This window comes from Microcaecilia unicolor, chromosome 3 (genome assembly GCF_901765095.1).
Source record: "Microcaecilia unicolor chromosome 3, aMicUni1.1, whole genome shotgun sequence".
Lineage (NCBI taxonomy): Eukaryota > Metazoa > Chordata > Amphibia > Gymnophiona > Siphonopidae > Microcaecilia > Microcaecilia unicolor.
The window spans coordinates 271,227,492-271,246,560 of NC_044033.1; the positions used below are offsets into that span (position 1 = coordinate 271,227,492).

At 44.6% G+C, this 19,069-nt stretch overlaps 1 protein-coding gene across 8 annotated transcripts in view; it reads right to left on the minus strand.

Annotated features, from left to right (window-relative positions):
• Positions 1-19,069, minus strand: part of QKI (QKI, KH domain containing RNA binding) — a 552,778-nt gene that overhangs the window by 375,048 nt on the left and 158,661 nt on the right. The gene's annotated exons all lie outside the window — the stretch shown is intronic.

Consider the following 19,069-nt stretch of genomic DNA (forward strand, 5'->3'; position numbering starts at 1 on the left):
CGGATGAACAACCAGACCCTGCAACAACAGATCTTGCGTGAGAGGAAGCCTGAAAGGAACATCCACCAGAAGACGTCAAAGGTCGGCGTACCACGGCCTTCAAGGCCAATCCGGTGCCAATAAAATCAGCCGACCCTTGTGAGTTTTGACCTTCTGAAGAAGACACCCGATCAGAGGCCATGGAGGAAAAACATACATTAGACCGGTTGGCCAGGATTGAAGAAGAGTGTCCACACCCTGTGCTTTGGAATCCTTGCGACAACTGAAGAACAGAGGACGTTTTGCATTGCCGGCGGAGACAAACAGATCCATCCTGGGAGACCGCCAAAGACCGACCAGTTGTCGAAACGCCACACCGCTTAGCAGCCACTCTCCAGGATCGGGCCCAGTGGCAACTGAGAAAATCCACCTGAACATTTAGCACCCCTGCCACATGAGCCGCCGACAAAGCTACCAGATGGATCTCCGCCCACCGAAGCAGCAGCGACGCCTCTCGCTCCAGCGGTAGACTCCTCGTCCCTCCTTGCCGATTGATATATGCTACCGCGGTGGCATTGTCCGGCATCACTCAGACTGCCTGGCCTCTCTGAAGAAGAAACCTCTGGAGCGCCAGACGAATCGCTCTGGTCTCTAACAGGTTGATTGAGAATAATGTCTCCTGATGGGAACAGAGACCCTGAGCAAACTGCCCCTGACAGTGAGCACCCCAGCCCTGGAGACTGGAATCTGTCACCACCACAGGCCAGCTGGGCTGATCTAGAGGCAAATCTTTGGTCAGATTGGCCTCGCAAAGCCACCACTGAACACTGGTCTGCACTTGGAGCGAAAGTGGCACTCTTTGAAGAGAATCCGTCTGGGACGACCATCTCGACAGAAGGGACCGCTGGACTCCTCCGTGCTTATGCTTCAGACCGTGGTCAATGTTGGCCTACGTTTCGCAACTGCTGAACGGAATGATACATGACCGTTGGATCTGAGGCAGCAGTTGCATAAGCACAGAGGAGTCCAAGAGTAAAGCATTGCCCCTCAAGCTAAGTATTGCTTTTTTCGATCAAACAAGGAGCAAGTGTAATAACTAATCAGGATTAATTTGAAAGGAGTTTTTTTTTTAGCCGATGATGAAGTCGTCCCAGCCCTCTATCCGCACAGTTCCAGTGGAGTGAAGGTGCTTCTTGAGGCTTTTTCTCCTTCAGTAATTAAATGATGTGTTAATGTGCTTATTGAAATACCTGTTTCCAAGTTGTTCCAGTTAAGATTTGTCATATGATAGCTGTCATCCGAGATGTTTAAATAACAGTCTGCCATTGTCACAGTTTCTTAGAGTCAGAAGAAATTGTTCTGAATTGAGTGATTTTAAATAACAAAGTGCAACATTAATGAGTAAATTAAAATGAAGAGGTTAGCCTTAAAAAAGCTCTGAGATCCTCCTACAAGACAGGTTTTTTACTACAATCCCAGAATGAGGCTGCAGTCAAAGATATTCAAACTTGTGTTATAAAATTTACACCTAAATGCACTACAGCAGTCAATATTGTTAAAGAAAATTGGGAAATTGTTAAACTTCACTGTGCATTTGAAGATATAGAATTAAGGGTGGCTACTGCACACGACAAGAACTTGCAAGAGATTCTATGTTCAGCAGAACCTAGGATTAGTAGTCATCAGAGCAATCTTGTATATGGACATTTCAAATGTATGAAATTGTTCAGTATGTGAAGTTATATTACAGATCAAAGAATTTAATAATCCGAATGATGGTAAAGTTTATCGTCTCCAACACTTTTCAAATTGTAGAAATGAGCATGTAGTTTATCTGATCATATGCCCATGTCAAAATCTTTATGTGGGGATGACGACTCTGTGTTTAAAGCTGCAATTTATCTGAACATAAATCAAATTTAAAGATGGGTAGAAGCAGCACTCCACTGGTGGATCATTGCATGGAGAAATGTCACAGCTTTAAAGATTTGATATGTTTTGTTATCGATTATGAGCCACCATGGTATAGAGGTGCCAATAGTTACCAGAGGCTTCAAAGGTAGGAAAGCAAGATGGATTTACAGATTAAATACTTTGCAACCTATGAGACTTAACCACGAGATTGATTGGACATCACTTCTTTGACAAATTTGATAATTTGTTTTCCTAACACCAGGGGGCACTAACATCATTATAAACATGATTTGTATTCTTGGTCAGAATAGTATGTTTTAATTCTTATTGGTGAATTAGCATTTTTGTGTTTGTGTGATTTTGTATTAAGTATGTATTAAGTATGTCAATCTATATTCCATTCAGACAAGACCTGACTGAAATTACCAATTTAATCAGGCTAGGCCTGAGTACAATGGACGCATGGGCTAACTCATTTCAATTAAAACTAAACACTGAGAAGACTCATTGCCTTATCCTATCTTCTCAGCATAAGTTTAAACCAACAACTTTAAATATCCCCAACTATTCACTCCCCATTTCGGACAGCTTAAAACTTCCTGGCGTTACAACTGACCGGAACCTGACCCTGGAAACCCAAGTAAATTGTACCACAAAGAAAATGTTTTTTTCGATGTAGAAACAAACGTATTAAACCTTTTTTCCCCCAGAGATGTTTCTCGAAAACTAATACAATCTATGGTATTGAGCCACTTAGATTACTGTAACGGAATCTATGCAGGATGCAGAGAACAGTTAATCAAGAAACTTCAGACCGCCCAAAATACAGCAGCGAGATTGATTTTTGGAAAACCTAAACTCGAATCTGCCAATCCCTTCGTGAAAAACTACATTGGCTCCTCATTAAGGAACGTATTGCCTTCAAGATTTGCACCTTGATTCACAGGATTATTTATGGTGAAGTTCCTGGTTACATGCTACATCTAATTGACCTACCACCCAGAAACAGTTCAAGTCTTTCCCGTTCTTATTTAAATTTACATTATCCAGACTACAATGGTCTTAAATACAAGTCCACCTACACATCCAGCTTCTCCTTCATAGGAACACAGCTTTGGAATACACTACCTAAATTCTTAAAATCAAATCAGATCTAAATTTCAGGAAATCACTGAAGACCACCTTGTTCAAAAAAGCTTACTTTCCTAACTCAACCTAAGTTACCTTTTCTACTGTTACAGCAAAATCCATAGACATTTTTTTATTCACTCTTATTATCTGTATTGTTCTTTACGATATGTAATCATTTACTATTTTACTATTACATTGTTTAATTGTATTATAATGAACTGTAGTTTTTGCTATGATCTTGTGTAAGCCATATTGAGCCTACTACTAGTGGGAAAATGTGGGGTATAAATGTGTTAAATAAAATAAAAATAAAATAAATTTAGTATGTTTTGCTGCTTTTTAAGTAATCAATGACATGTTCAGCATCGGCCATTTAAAGTGCTAAAGGTTTGGTGTCTTATGTCAGCAGGGCCTAGTTGAGATGAGGTTTGTCTGTTGCATACATAGCAACTGCAAAGTAAGTGGGTTTTTTTTTTCATCTCAATTAGTTTAAATTCTTATAGTTGAATTTTTGGTTTAACATCAACATGTTTCATCTTTTTAGACTGGTTGCCTGTTTATTGGAAGACCCCAACGAAGACATTCTTTGGCGAAATAGGTCCCGTTGGTCTGTACATAGCAGATTTACTATACTGCTTTGAAGTTTACAACCACAGGTGCTTTAATAACAGATGCTAACAGATGCTATATACTGAACTGAAGATCATTTTTGAGTCTTCTTAAGAAGATATGTCGGTCTTTTGAACAACTTTGGACATTTTCTTCGCAATTTTTTTAAAGAGATCTTTTTTGCATCTGTAGTTTAAAACGAACCCTAGCAGACCGAGCACCCAAATAGTCAGAGCTCCATCTGAACAGGTGCTCTCCATCAGTCAATCGTCAAGCTATGGAAACACATTGACTCCCAATCTGTGTAGCGATGCTGCAACTACCGCTAGAAATTTGAAGACCTTGGGAGCTGACATGAGGCCAAAAGGCAACACAATGTACTGAAAGTGATGTGTTCACAAACAAAACAGAAGATACTTCTGGTGGGCTGGAAATATTGGGATGCGGGTTTGCATCCTTTAAGCCCATAGAGCATAGCCAATCATTTTCCTGAATTGGGAGAAGGGTGCCCAGGGAAATCATCTTGAACTTTTCTTGGACTAGGAATTTGTTCAGGGCCCTTAGTTCTAGGATGAGACGCACCCCCCACCCCCATTTTCTTTTGCACAAGGAAGTACTTGGAATAGAATCCCTGCCCTTCCTCCCCTGGGGGAACGGGCTAAACCGCATGGGCCTTTAGACGGGTTGAGAGCTCCTCTGCAAGTACCAGCCTATGCTGAGAGCTGAATGGATGAGCTCTCGTGGACCATTTGAAGAACCCACTGGTCAGAGGTTATAAGGGGCCACCTTTTGTGGAAACATTTCAGCCTCCCCACGACTAGCAAGTTGTCAGGTACAATTATTGTGGCTATGTTCTGCTGAAGCAAGTCAAAAACTCATCCCTTGCTTTGTCTGGGGAGCAGCAGGGGCCTTAGCTGCAAGTTGTTGACGTGAACGAGAGCGCTAGGGCTCTGATAGTAATAGGTACGCCTCCTTGGCTTGCCAAAAGTCCTCCTAGCTGAGGAAACAGATGCAGAAGGCACCTGTTGGGAAAGAGAAGAGACAGTATGGGTATGTTGTTCGATTTGGCCAGCGACCTCCTCAACTTTCTCTGCCAAAAAGGTTATCCCCTTCAGCATTGGGCATCCGCCAAGCTCTGCTGAACAGAATGTTCCAAGTCAAACCCACAACCATGAAAGTCTGAGCAGATATCCTGGATGCCACATCAAAAGTGTAAGTGTGCCTGGCCAAGACCTTTCGACAAGCCTTCTGTTACTTGACCAACTGGCAAAGTAACTCGGCCTGCTCCATAGGGAGTGTCTCAGCCAGGTCCAACTTGTGCACCATGTTTCCAAGTGGATGCTCGTGAAGAGCTGGTATGATTGTATACTGGAAATGAGCCTTGAAGCCTTGTACATCTTCCTCCTAAAAGAATCCAGGGTTCTAGCTTCTCTACCTGGGGGCGCAGAGGCATAGTCCCTGGAACTCCTGGCTCTTTTGAGAGCGGATTCAACCACCGTGGAATTGTGAGGCAACTGACGCTTATCAAAACCAGGTGCGCTGTGGTTCCAATACTGGGTGCCGATCTTCTTGGGCACAACAGGAGAGGGATAGTCACAGCTACCCTAGGAGATGACGTGTAGTACAGGACCTCGAGCATCTTGGCCCTGGACTTGTCCTCCACTTCCAAAGGAAAGCGAATAGAATCCTATTCCTGTCCTAAAAGTTCTGAAGCTAACGTCAAGGCCCCTTAAAATTTACACTCCAGCCCATCCATATCTATTCTGCCACGATCAGGGCGCAGACTGTAGAAGTCCGCCTAGCATTGGTTTTACTCTCCAATTACCGGTGTCGCCACACTCCTCTAAGATTCCGTAGATCCATTCCTTCTACACAGGATTCCTGTGTGTTTATCCCACACGTTTGAATTCCATTACTGTTTTTATCTCCAACACCTCCCGAGGGAGGGCATTCCATGTATCTACCACCCTTTCCGTGAAAAAATACTTCCTGACATTACTCCTGAGTCTGCCCCCCTCCAACCTCGTCCTCTAGTTCTATCACCTATAAGCCACCCAAAGCTTATAAACTTGTGCAAATATTACCTTCAATTGCTCAGAAATCTGTGTACTGTAGTTAAAAATTCATATACTTGCACCCTTACTAATGTAGCTACATATTGCTACGAAATGCGTATCGTATGTGCACAGTACCACTGTATATAGCTGTTAATGAATCTCAAATAAAGAGCACGAGGTACAGTATAACAAGTGCTACAAACATCTCTCTATATAAAAAGCAACACCAACGTTCTATGAAGCCTCCAGCCGGAAGTGTGAAGGGGGCGAGATATCCGTTTTCCCTATGAGTGACTGCCCCGCCCTCTCTGTAACACAGACAGTGAAGGAAAACAGCAGAACACGAAATCAAATCGCTGGCTCTGTAACAGTGAAGGACTCAGAGGGGGGAGGGGAGTGAGGCCAGAGGGCAGGGACACACACACTCCCACATGCACACAGAAGAAAACATTGCTAGCCCCCGTTTCATTTGCATCAGAAACGGGGCTTTTTTACTAGTATATAGATAGAAGACCTCTTTTTCATATGTTGTAAATGGTATAACGTATACATAAACTAATACATATGATAATCACTTCCCTTTGGGGTATGGCGTGCTCGTGCTTCATAAACCGCTCATAGTCCATCATTCTCCTCATGTCCATTCAATCTAACCATTCTCTCTAACTCGGTGAAGGTTTCCTTTAACTCTGGCCAAGTTTTGCGTAGCTTTGTCAGAAAGGGGAAAAAAATCGCATTTCTTGAAACCAATAACGGACACAAAACCTCAGGCAGGTCCGCGTCTGAGTTCTCTCTCCTCAGAGCTGGAGGAGAAAGAACTCAGACGCGGACATGCCTGAGGTTTTGTGTCCGTTATTGGTTTCAAGAAATGCGATTTTTTTTTTCCCCTGACAAAGCTACGCGAAACTCGGCCACATTTAAAGGGAACCTTCACCGAGTTGGAGAGAATGGTTAGATTGAATGGACATGGGGAGAATGAATGGACCATGAGCGGGTTTTATGAAGCACAAGCACACCATACCCCAAAGGGAAGTGATGTATTAGTTTATGTATATGTTATAGCATTTACAACATATGAAAAAAGAGGGCTTCTATCTATATATGTTTGTAGCACTTGTTATACTGTACCTCCTTGTGCTCTTTGAGATTCATCAACAGCTATATACGCACATATGATATCATATGCATTTTGTAGCAATATGTAGCTACATTAGTAAGGGTGCAAATATATGAATTTTTAACTACTGTACACAGATTTCTAAGTAATTGAAGGTAATTGTTGCACAAATTTATAAGCATTGGGTGGCTTATATGTATGTACATACATTTTCTAGGAGGTGGAACACCAAATGTTCTATGATGGTTCCTACTATGATATTACCTCATATTCCTTTTGGGATATAATGGTTGGAATGGGTACGGACAGAGCACATTTAAACACATATCACGTTATGTATGACAGTGAGTGTAAGTATTTATTGTTTGCTGTATGATTTATTGTTCTAAGTTACTATAGAGAGGATTAAATTTTAACTACCAGACCCTCGGCCATTAAAATTTAAAGCCAAGACGTGCAGAATACAAGTTGATGTACAAGTTAAACATACACAATTTCATAAAAATATAACAAATGCAATAAGACAATTACAAAATATGTTAGTCTTCAAAAAGGAAAATTTGTCATACTATGAACAGCCTTAGATTATTAATCTGAGAAAGCCTGAGAGAAAAGGGAAAATTAGCTTCTTACCTTGGTAATTTTCTTTCCTTTAGTCACAGCAGATGAATCCATTATGAATGGGTTGTGTCCACCTACCAGCAGGGGGAGATAGAGAACACTGAAACCCATAGTGCCTCTAGGACGGCTGGCTCCATCTGCCTCTCAGTATTTTGAGGCTTCCAAAGTAGTGTTAAACCTGCTAAGTAGAATAACAAGAACTTTCCTCAGAGCGAACGAACGGTCCAGAACAGGAGCAATAACACAAAGGAGGGACAAACTCAACCTCCTGTAGTAGAACAGAAATCCTGAAGACTGTTTTCCAACTTCTCCCAATGAGGGAGCAGCAGGAAAAACTAAACACAAACAGAGTCAATCAGGGAGGGATCATGGATTCATCTGCTGTGACTAAAGGAAAGAAAAATTACCAAGGTAAGAACCTAATTTTCCCTTCTTTGTCATCAGCAGCAGATGAATCCATTATGAATGGAATGTATCAAAGCAATCCCTAGATAGGGTGGGGAACAAGCCACACCAAACGCCAGCACTTGTGCTCCAAAAAGCACGTCCCTCCTGGCAGCCACATCCAGCCTGTAATGACGGGCAAAAGAGAGCTTAGAAGCCCAAGTAGCTGCACTACATATCTCTTGAAGAGAGAGTGCTCCCGTATCAGCTCAAGAGGAAGAAATCGCTCTTGTGGAATGTGCCTTAAAGGCGTCAGGCGGAGGCCGGCCAAATAGCAGATATGCAGAAAAAATGGCTTCCTTAAGCCAACGGGCTATACTGGCTTTAGACGCTGGAGACCCTCTGCGAGGACCTGACAACAATGCAAAAAGGTGATCAGAGGTCCTGGTAGCATTTGACATCTGCAGATACTGCAATAGAGCCCGGCGCACATCCAGGAGGTGCAACTCCCAAAGGATTCTGGAAACCCCTCCCTAGTAAAGGAGGACAAATAGGCTGGTTTAGGTGAAACGCTGAAACCACCTTAGGCATGAAGGAAGGCACAGTACGTACCGTTACTCCGGACTCTGAGAATTGCAGAAAACGGTCTCGACAGCCTGGAGCTCAGATACCCGTCTCGCTGATGTAATGGCCACCAAAAAGACCGTCTTTAGAGTCACATCCTTCTCCAAAACTCACTTCAGCGGCTCAAAGGGCAAACACTGAAGAGCCTTTAATACTAGCCCCAGGTTCCAGGCCGGGCAAGGGGCCCGCAAGGGAGGCCGGAGCCGAAGAACCCCTCTTAGAAACCATGCAATTTCCGGATGTGAAGCCAGGGAGAGGCCAGCGACCTTCCCCTGAAAGCATGACAATGCTGCCACTTGAACACGCAGGGAATTATAGGCCAAGGCTTTTTGTAAACCATCCTGCAGAAAGTCAAGTATCGGCGAGACAGAAGCCCGCATGGGTGTGATCGCTTCAGAAGCTCACCTAGCCTCAAACTGGCGCCAGATCCGAGCCTAGGCAACGGAAGTGGAACGCTTGTGGGCCTGCAAGAGAGTGGAGATGACTTTGTTAGAATAGCCCTTGTCTCTCAATTGCACCCTCTCAATAGCCATGCCATAAGATCAAAGCAGCAAGGATCCTCCATGGGCACCGGGCCCTGCGTCAACAGATTCGGAACCAGAGGCAAAGGAAGGGGAGCCTTCACCAGTATCCGCCGGAGGTCCGCATACCACTGCCACCTGGGCCAATCTGGGACAATGAGGATCACCACTCCTTGATGTAGCCGAATTCGCAGGAGCCGCCCTATTAAGGGCCAAGGAGAGAACACATACAGGAGGGCCAGGGTTGAGCCAAGGCATCCAACCCCGCCGAGCGAGGATCTTTCCGTCTGCTGAAAAAGGATGGGACGTTGGCATTTGCGCTTGACGCCATAAGATCCATTACGGGCTTTCCCCATTTGGCACAGATCTGAAGGAACACTTCGTCTGCCAGATCCCACTCCGCTGGGTCGATTTGAAGCCTGCTTAGAAAATCGGCTTCCACGCTGCTCTGACCTATGTGAGCTGCTGATAGAAGCTGCAGATGTAGCTCGGCCCAGTGACAAATTAGAGCGGCCTCCGCAGCCAGTGCTATACACTGAGTGCCGCCTTGTCGATTGATGTAGGCCACTGCTGTCGTGTTGTCCGACAGAACTCTGACAGCCAGTCCCTCCAGGGTTTTGTGAAAGACCAGAAGCGCCTGAAATAACCAATTACAGACCAGTAGCATCCATACCACTAATAACCAAAATAACTGAAGGGATGGTAACAAAACAACTCACAAACTATTTAAACAAGTTCTCAATACTGCATGATGCCCAATCAGGATTCCGATCGAATCACAGCACAGAAACAGTATTAATTACCCTTATGACTAAATTCAAACAAATGATCGCAACCGGCAACAATATACTCCTCCTACAATTTGACATGTCAAGTGCCTTTGACATGGTTGACCACGGAATTCTTTTGCACATACTTGAATATTTCTGAATCGGAGGATATGTCCTAAACTGGTTTAAGGGGTTCCTAACCCTGCGTTCATATCAAGTCACATCAAATTCAACCATGTCCGCTTCATGGACACCTGAATGTGGAGTACTGCAAGGATCACCCCTCTCACCAACCATCTTCACATAATGATGATCCCATGGCAAAACTTCTATCAAATCATAACCTTAACCCATATATATACGCCGATGATGTAACAATATACATCCCTTTCAAACAAAACATCAAAGAAATATCCAATGAAATCAACCAAAGTCTACACATCATGAACACCTGGGGCAGATGCATTTTGATTAAAACTAAACGCAGAAAACACTCAATGCCTAATACTCACCTCCCAATACAACACGAACGAATTTACTGCTTTAAACACACCGAAACTAAACCTTCCAATCTCAGAAACTTTAAAAAATCCTTGGAGTCACTATTGATCGCCATCTAACACTCGAAACCCATGCAAACAATACAACCAAAAAGATGTTCTACTGCATGTGGAAACTGAAACGAATAAGACCATTCTTCTCAAGATCCGTCTTTCGCAACCCAGAAACGCCAAAAGATCATCTTGAACTTTCCTTAACCTCTACTTCCCTAATTGCAAAGGCTTAAAATACGAGGCGTTGCAAGCATCAACCTTTTCTTACATAAGCACGCAATTCTGGAATACACTACCATGCAACTTGAAAGCGATCCACGAACTAACCAACTTCCGCAAACTATTGAAGACTTATCTCTTTGATAAAATTTACTGTAAGGATCAAAACACATGAAGTCCACACTCACTATTCAGAAATACACCATACATTCTCTTCTGAATTCTCATCCCCCGTAATTTTATCACATTTATACCTTTACTCACAGAAAAATGTTATACCGAATGTTCTCTTGCTAATGTTCTATTACCCTATCAGTTTCCCGTTGTCTCTTTCCACTGTTCCATTGTTCTCTTCCTTTGTCCTATTCCCTAACGATACTTGACTCTGTCTTCACATAACTGTCACAATGTAATCCATACCTGAGTTGTAACAAATTGTACTTCCATCATTTACAATGTATTGTAAGCCACACTGAGCCCGCAAATAGGTGGGAAAATGTGGGATACAAATGCAATAAATAAATAAAATAAATAAATATCGCTCTCAGTTCTAAGCGATTCATGGACCACCCCGTTTCCTTGGGTGTCCAGAGACCCTGGGCATAGCTTCCCTAGCAATGTGCTCCCCAGCCCTTCAGACTGGCATCCGTTACCACTAGGCACCAATCGGGGAGCGCTAGCGGCATTCCTCACCACAGCATGCTGTCTGAGAGCCACCACTCCACACTGAGTCGGGTCGCAGGGAGCCACGTGAGTCTGCGTTGATAATCCTGGGACATCGGAGACCATTGTTGAAGCAGGGCAATCTGCAGAGGTCTCATATGCACTCTCGCCCATGGCACCACTTCTAAGGTGGCAGTCATCGACCCCAACAGCTGGACAATGTCCCAAGCTCGCGGGCGAGGCATCTTCAGGAGCAGAGGGACCTGATTCTGAAGCTTACACCGCCTTTGGTCGGGTAGATAAACAAACCTCGAGGCCGTGTCGAACCAGACCCCCAAATATTCTAGAGATTGAGAGGGGGGGGGTCAGGTGATTTTTGGGTATATATTTTTTTTGTTACATTTGTACCCCACGCTTTCCCACTCATGGCAGGTTCAATGCGGCTTACATATTGTATACAGGTACTTATTTGTACCTGGGGCAATGGAGGGTTAAGTGACTTGCCTAGAGTCACAAGGAGCTGCCTGTGCCTGAAGTGGGAATCGAACTCAGTTCCTCAGGTCCCCAGGACCAAAGTCCACCACCCTAACCACTAGGCCATTCCTCCACTAGCCCAGATATTGCAGTACTGAGACCACTCTGGCTGTGACATGACGACTCTCTTTTGTCAAGTCCGCTCTGATGAGGCAATCGTCTAGGTACGGATGAACCCGGATACCCTCTCGCCTGAGAAAAGCAGCTACTACCACCATTACCTTGGAAAAGGTTCGCTGTGGCGAGGCCAAAAGGCAAGGCCCAAAACTGGAAATGTCTTCCCAACACTGCAGATCGGAGGAACCGTTGGTGCGGGGGCCAAATAGGTATGTGCAAGTAATCTTCTTCTAGGTCCAGAGACGGGAGGAACTCTCCTGGCTGTACTGCCGCAATGACGGAGCGCAGGGTTTCCATGTGAAAATGCCGCACTCTCAGAGACTTGTTGACTTCTTTCAAGTCAAGAATGGGCCGAAAAGACCCGCCTTTTCGCAGCACCACAAAGTAAATGGAGTAACGACCGCAGCCGTGTTCGGCAGGAGGCACAGGGATCACCGCCCCAAGGTGCAACAAGACTTGTAGGGTCTCCTCTACCGCCGCCCTTTCGACGGCAGTACCGCATCGGGACTCCAAAAACACGTCTCTCACCGGGGCACTGAATTCCAATCGGTAACCTTCTCTGATCAGGTCCAGGACCCACTGATCAAAGGTAATCTTGGTCTACTCTAGAAAGAGGGAAAGGCATCCTCCTACAGCAGTAAAGGAGGAGTGGACCGGCGCACCATCATTGAGAGGGTCGCCCTTGAACTCCAGGTCTAGTACCGGCCGCTGCGGATCGCTTGTCCGAGTGAAAGGAGTTCCTCTGCTGAAAATGGGAACGTTGAGTAAACCAAGCAGAGTGCCCCGGGAGATACCTTCTAGCTTCACAGAAGCGAGGTCTAGAGGAGGAAGGAACCACTTGACCCTTGGAAGAAGGCCGCGGCCTATCCACAGGTAACCGCTGGGGTTTAGCATTCCCCAGGTCTTTAACAATCCTCTCCAAATAACAGAAGGCCCCAAAAGGGCAACTTCACCAATCTTTGCTTAGAGGCCATGTCAGCCGCCCAATGCCGTAGCCATAGAAGGCGGCGGGCGGACACCGCCACAGACATCTGTTTAGCAGAAACTCTGACCAGATCATAGAGGGCGTCAGCTAAAAATGACAAGGCCGACTCCATGCGCGGTGCAACCTCAGCGAGGGACTCCGCACCATCCACGGGCTGTTCCACTGCCTGTTGTAACCAAGAAAGGCAGGCTCGAGCAGCATAAGAACTGCAAACCCCCTTAAGGCGCCCTTAAGGCTAGGCCCGAAATCTCAAAGAACCGTTTTAGCGCTGATTCCAGGTGCAGGTCCTGAATGTCCTTCAGGGAGACCCCTCCCTCTACTGGGAGAGTAGTCTTTTTTGTCACAGCCATGACTAAGGCATCCACTTTAGGCATCCCAAAATGGGCCAAGTGCTTCTCACTCAGAGGGTGAAGATGCCCCATTGCCCTGGCCACTTTCAAGGGCCCCTCTGGGTCAGCCCATTGAGCAGAAATAAGTCATGCAAAGGAAAGGCTCGAGCAGGCTTCTTAGTACTCGCCATCCTTGGATAACCAGAGGAGGCCTCGCCTTTAACAGGATCATCAATAGAGAGGGCCTGTAAGGCATCAGAGATCAGCGCTGGCAGCTCATCGCGGTGGAAAATCCGAACCGCAGTGGGATCATTCAGATCCAGTGGCAAACCGGCACCTTCCTCTGGCTCCTCAGACCATGAAGGCCTGCCAGATCCCTCAAAGTCCCCATAGCGCGACCACCAGGGGGTCTCAGAATTAGGAGCTACGGGGAACGGAGCTTCTCTGGTAGCCTCGGCCCAAGGCGCCCCTCTGCTCACAGACTCCACCGCAACCGTGGGGCTCGAGCCATGCAGCGCTTCCAAGGTGGTGCCCGCTGCCAGCACCACTGAGCGGGAAGACTCATCGCTTGCCATGCTCGTACTGGCTCTACCGTCTATACAGCACGTTTTACAGAGCCCCGCTGATGATCTGCACTTGCCACAACAGGAACAGCGCTTAACTCCCTCAGCAGCCATCGCCGAAAAACAGTGGAATAAAATACAAAATGGCGGCTTCGCACCAAAATCACCCCGATCGCAACGCCGTCCGCGGGCCCTCCCCGGAGGAGCTGAGTACCACTCTTACCTCAAAGGACCGAGTCCACCAAGCTCCGGTCACGCTGCACGTCAATAAAAGCCTCAGAATAGCAGCGCATAAAAGCCCTTTTTTTTTTTTTACGCTGTGAGGAAAGTTGGAGGCAAACAGCTACAGAGGTACTCCGGAGGCAGTAGAGGGTGGAAAAGGCAGTGACAGGGCGAACCTATATGCTAACATCCACAAGGGGGAAGTGGGAAAGGCAGGGAAAGGGCGAACCTATGCGCCTTTAAAGTGGGCACCACCAGCCACAACACCCCAGCTCAACTGGCCAATCACAGGAGCCTCCCCAGGCAGAAATTTTCAAGGAGCTGAACAAGCTGCGTTCTACCCTGCTGGGAGATAGAGAAATACTGAGAAGCAGATGGAGCTAGCCGTCCTAGAGGCACTATGGTTTTCAATGTTCTCTATCTCCCCCTGCTGGTAGGCGGACACAACCCATTTGTAATGGATTCATCTGCTGCTGATGACAAGGAAAGAATGTTTTTAATTGTTTCCTGAATTGGAGTACTGAAGTCATTGTATGTAGTTCAATAAGCAGCATGTTCCACATACGTGCACCTTCAATCTAAAGCATTGCTGTACAATTCATTTCTAATCTGACATGTTTAAACAATGGAATATCTAACATCTATGAAAGGGGTACTACTACTAATAGGTGATTTTAATATGCCAGATTGTGGTATTTATTTATTTGCATTTTGCTCATCCTTTTTTCAGAAGTAGCTCAAGGTGAGTTACATACAGGTACACTGGGTATTTCCCTGCCCCTGGAGAGCTCACAATCTAAGTTTACACCTGAGGCAATGGAGGGTTAAGTGACTTGCCCAAGATCACAGTAGTAGTGGGATTTGAAACAGACACCTCTGGATATCAAAACCAATGCTCTAACCACTAGAATACTCCTCCATTGGGGTATCCCTTATTGCGGGGTATTTTAGAAACAGGGAGATTTTGGATTCTCTACAGGAAGAGCTATTCCAGCAGCTGGCAACAGAACCCACATGAAATGGGGACATAGAGATGAAATGGAGTCTTACCGAACTTAGTGCTTACTAATGGGGAAAGTGTTTCTGATGTTATAGTAGGTGATTATCTAGCATCCAGTGATCACTACATGGTGTGGTTTAATATTAAGATAGGTGTGGAGAGGGTTCATTCAAGACTGAAGGTTCTAGACCTCAAAAAAACCACTTTGCTCAGATGGGGAATTAACTCAAGGAATTGCTGTCTGGATGGGAACATCTGGAAGAAGCTGCAAAGCAGTGGGAAAAATTAAGAGGAGCTATTGTAAGGACAACAAACTTTTTTTGTAAGGAAAGTAAATACAAGTAAGCTTTGGTTCTTAGAAGTAGCAGCTGAAAAGATAAGGAAAAAGAGGTTAGCCTTTACAAACTACAAGAGATAACAGAAACAGAAAAACAAGCAACAATATCTGGAAAAGTTAAGAGAAGCTGGTGGAGTAGTCATGAAAGCGAAGATGAAAATGGAAGAAAAAATAAATAGCCAATACAAGTGGCATTGTGAGACTCAAAGATAAAAGGGAGGAATATGTAGAAGCTGATAAAGATCAGGTGGAATTACTTAGCAAATATTTCTGCTCTGTGTTCACAGCTGAAGGACAGCAGAAGACAAACACAATGGAGAGGTGGCAGTCCCGAAACAATTTTCAGAGGACTGTGTTCATGAGGAGCTGGCTAAACTAAGCTGGACACAAAACGATGGGGCCAGATGGCATACATTCGAGGGTAACGAACTTAGGAAAGTTCTAGAGGCTCAACTGGTTGACCTTTTCAATGTTTCTCTAGATTTGGGAGTGTTCCCCTAGGAGTGGAGAAGAGCAGAGGTGGTCTCTCTCTACACAAAAGCAGAAGTAAGGATGAGGTTGAGAACTACAAGCCGGTAAGTCTGACTTCTGTGGTAAGTAAATTAATGGAAACACTTAAAACTGAGAATAGTAAAGTTGTTTGGAATCCAATAGATCACAGGACACGAGACAACATGGTTTCCCTAGAGGCAGGTCTCAGACTAATCTGATTAATTTCTTTGACTGAGTGACCAGAGAGTTAGATAAAGGAAGAACGCTAGATGTGGTGTATTTAGATTTAACCAGATTCTGAACAGATGACTAATAAAACTGAGTGGGCCTTAAAGTGACTGAATGGATTAGGAACTGTTTGAGGGGAAGGCAACAGAAGGTAGCGGTAAACGGAGCTCATTCTGAGGAAAATGATATTACCAGTTTGGTTCTTTAGCCAATTATTTTTAACATTTTTGTAAGCGATATTGCTGAAGTGCTGTCTGGTAAGGTTTGCCTCTTTGTGGATTAAACCAAAATCTGCATTAGGGTAGACACCCCTGATGGTGTGGATAATATGAGGAAGGACTTAGCAAAGCTATAGAAATGGTATGAAATTTGGAAACTTAGATTTAATGCTAAAAAAAATACAAGGTCATGTATTTGTGCAACTCTTAAACCCATTGGAAGGTTTGTGGGACATAAGGAAAATAGCTGCAATGAAATCAAACAGCTTAATTATGAAAAAATAAGAGAGAAACTTTCTAAGTAACTCAAACCTGGCTGGAGCTCAGGTCTAAAAAATGTCCGTGAACTGCGAAACAAAATAAAATAAAAGGGCCGAAAACTAAGGATAAAAGGAGGGAAAAAAAAGCACACCCAAAGGAAAAACATCTTGTGCTACTTACATGAATGAAGAGCAGGAAGGACAAAATTAGCTGTAAGAAATGTTTTACTTGTTGCCGCAATGGAAAACACATTTTCCCAACTCTGTGAGAAAGTGAAAATGTGGATCCTGTGTGACTCAGGCAGGCATCTGCGCATGCACAGTGTGGGTCTACCAAAGGCTTCTTAAAGAACTAGGAACTCTGGGTAGCATCTGCACCAGGATTCCGTCGGGGGGACGTCACCCAGTTGTGAGAATACTAAGGACTGCAGGGTTTCCTCCTAGAGGAAAAAGGAAGGAGAAGGTCACAAATGGGCAATGTCATCAAGAATTGAAGTTACAAGCTCAGAAAAAATAAAACAAAGACTTTACCACTCAGTGTTTGATCCTGTAAATGCACTCTGCATGATCGTCTCCACCACTGACCCTTCCCCATAATTGCTCTCCGCTCTTCCCGAGCCACCTGACTACCCGTAGGCCCTCTCCAGGCCTATTTTAAGAAACCCTGGTGGTCTAGTAGCCTCTTTGGGGCAGGAATTTTATTGTAGCATTGTATCCCACATTTCCCACCACTTTGCAGGCTCATGTGGCTTACATTTTGCCGTCAGTGGCGATTGCCATTTCCAGTTAACAATTACAAATGATGTTGCATTCAAGTGCGTATATACATGGTAAAAGAATGTAAGTTCCTGAGTAATAGGTTGGATTATAACATTTATAAAGAAATCACTTCGACATTAGGGTAGAAGAAGTAGTGTTTGTTCATTAATAGTAAGGAGGTTAATCAGTCATGTGGAGAGAGATCAGTTCTGTCTCGTTCGTGATCAGTCTTATTGTTTAATAGTTAGGATGGTTGTTTATGGTATGCCTTCTTGAATAGGTCAGTTTTTAGTAGCCTTCGGAAGGTAGCTAGATCTTGCGTTGTTTTTATGGCCTTCGGTAGTGCAGTCCATATTTGCGTACAAATGTAGGAGAAGCTGGTTGCGTATGTGGACTTGTATTTTAGTCCTTTACAGTTGGGGTAGTGGAGGTTGAGGAATGTGCGTGCTGATCTTTTTGCGTTCCTAGTAGGTAGGTCTATAAGGTCTGACATGTAGGTCGGGGCTTCCCCATGTATAATTTTGTGGACCAGGTGCAGACTTTGAACGCAATTCGTTCTTTTAATGGAAGCCAATGTAGTTTTTCTCTTAGGGGTTTGGCGCTTTCATATTTCGCTTTCCCAAATATGAGTCTGGCTGCTGTGTTTTGAGCGGTTTGAAGCTTCTTAATGATTTGTTCTTTGCATCCGGCATAGATGGCATTACAATAGCCTAGGTGACTTAGCACCATTGAATGTATCAGGCTGAGGAATATTTCTCTTGGAAAATACGGTTTGATCCTTTTAAGTTTTCACATTGCGTGGAACACTTTCTTTGCTGTATTTTTCGCATGGTCTTCTAGTGTGAGATTTCGGTCAATTGTGACTCCATGAATTTTCAGACTGTCAGAGACCGGAAGAGTGTATTCTGGAGTGTTTATGGTTTTGTGTTTATTTGAGTTATATTGTGAAGATAGGATGAGACATTGTGTCTTTTCTGCATTTAGTTTTAGTTGGAATGCGTCCGCCCATGAATTCATTATTTGGAGGCTGTGTTTGATTTCATTTGTAATTTCGGTTAGATCGTGTTTGAACGGGATGTATATCTTGACATCGTCTGCATAGATGTACGGGTTGAGTCCTTGGTTGGATAGCGATTTGGCTAAAGGTGTCATCATTAAGTTAAATAGGGTTGATGAGAGCGGTGATCCTTGTGGTACTCCACATTTGTGTTTCCATGGTGTTGATGTTTTTGACTTTGAAATCACTTGATAAGTTCTTGCTGTTAGGAAGCCTTGCTCGGTGCTGGTCCTCCTTTAAATTGGCTTCTGAGGCTGCCGTGGGAAGTCCCAGCGGCCATTTTGTGATTACAACCAGCATAAGTAGGAGCAATCTCAATACAGCTGCTGGGACATCACACATCAGTCTTGTTAATACTGCTGCTGGAAGTCTCAGAAGCTGTTTTAAAGGAGGAGCTGGCCATACACAGGAGTGAGTGAGGATCATTCCTGCACCCACTACCTACCAACAATACACTAAGCCCAGGAAGGGGCTACCTCTGGAGGCGAGAGGGTTAGGAGGGGGACTGCTATCAAAGGTTTGGGGCAACTTTTTGGTCGAGGGCAGGGCCAGTTTCATTTTCGCCTTTGGTATCGAATAAAACCAAAGCAGCCAATTTTTGTTTCAGATTTGGTTTTGGCAGAAACGAAGATCCTGGTTTGTTAGGCTCTAGCTAGAAAATCCTTAACAGCTACAGCATCCAGTGTCCTGCACAATGAGTAGAAGCGACAGATACCAGAGAAAAACCAGAATCATATAAAAGAGAAATAAAATCCTGCTCTAAGCATGTAGGAGCCATGAAATATATTCAGGTCCCCTAACAAAA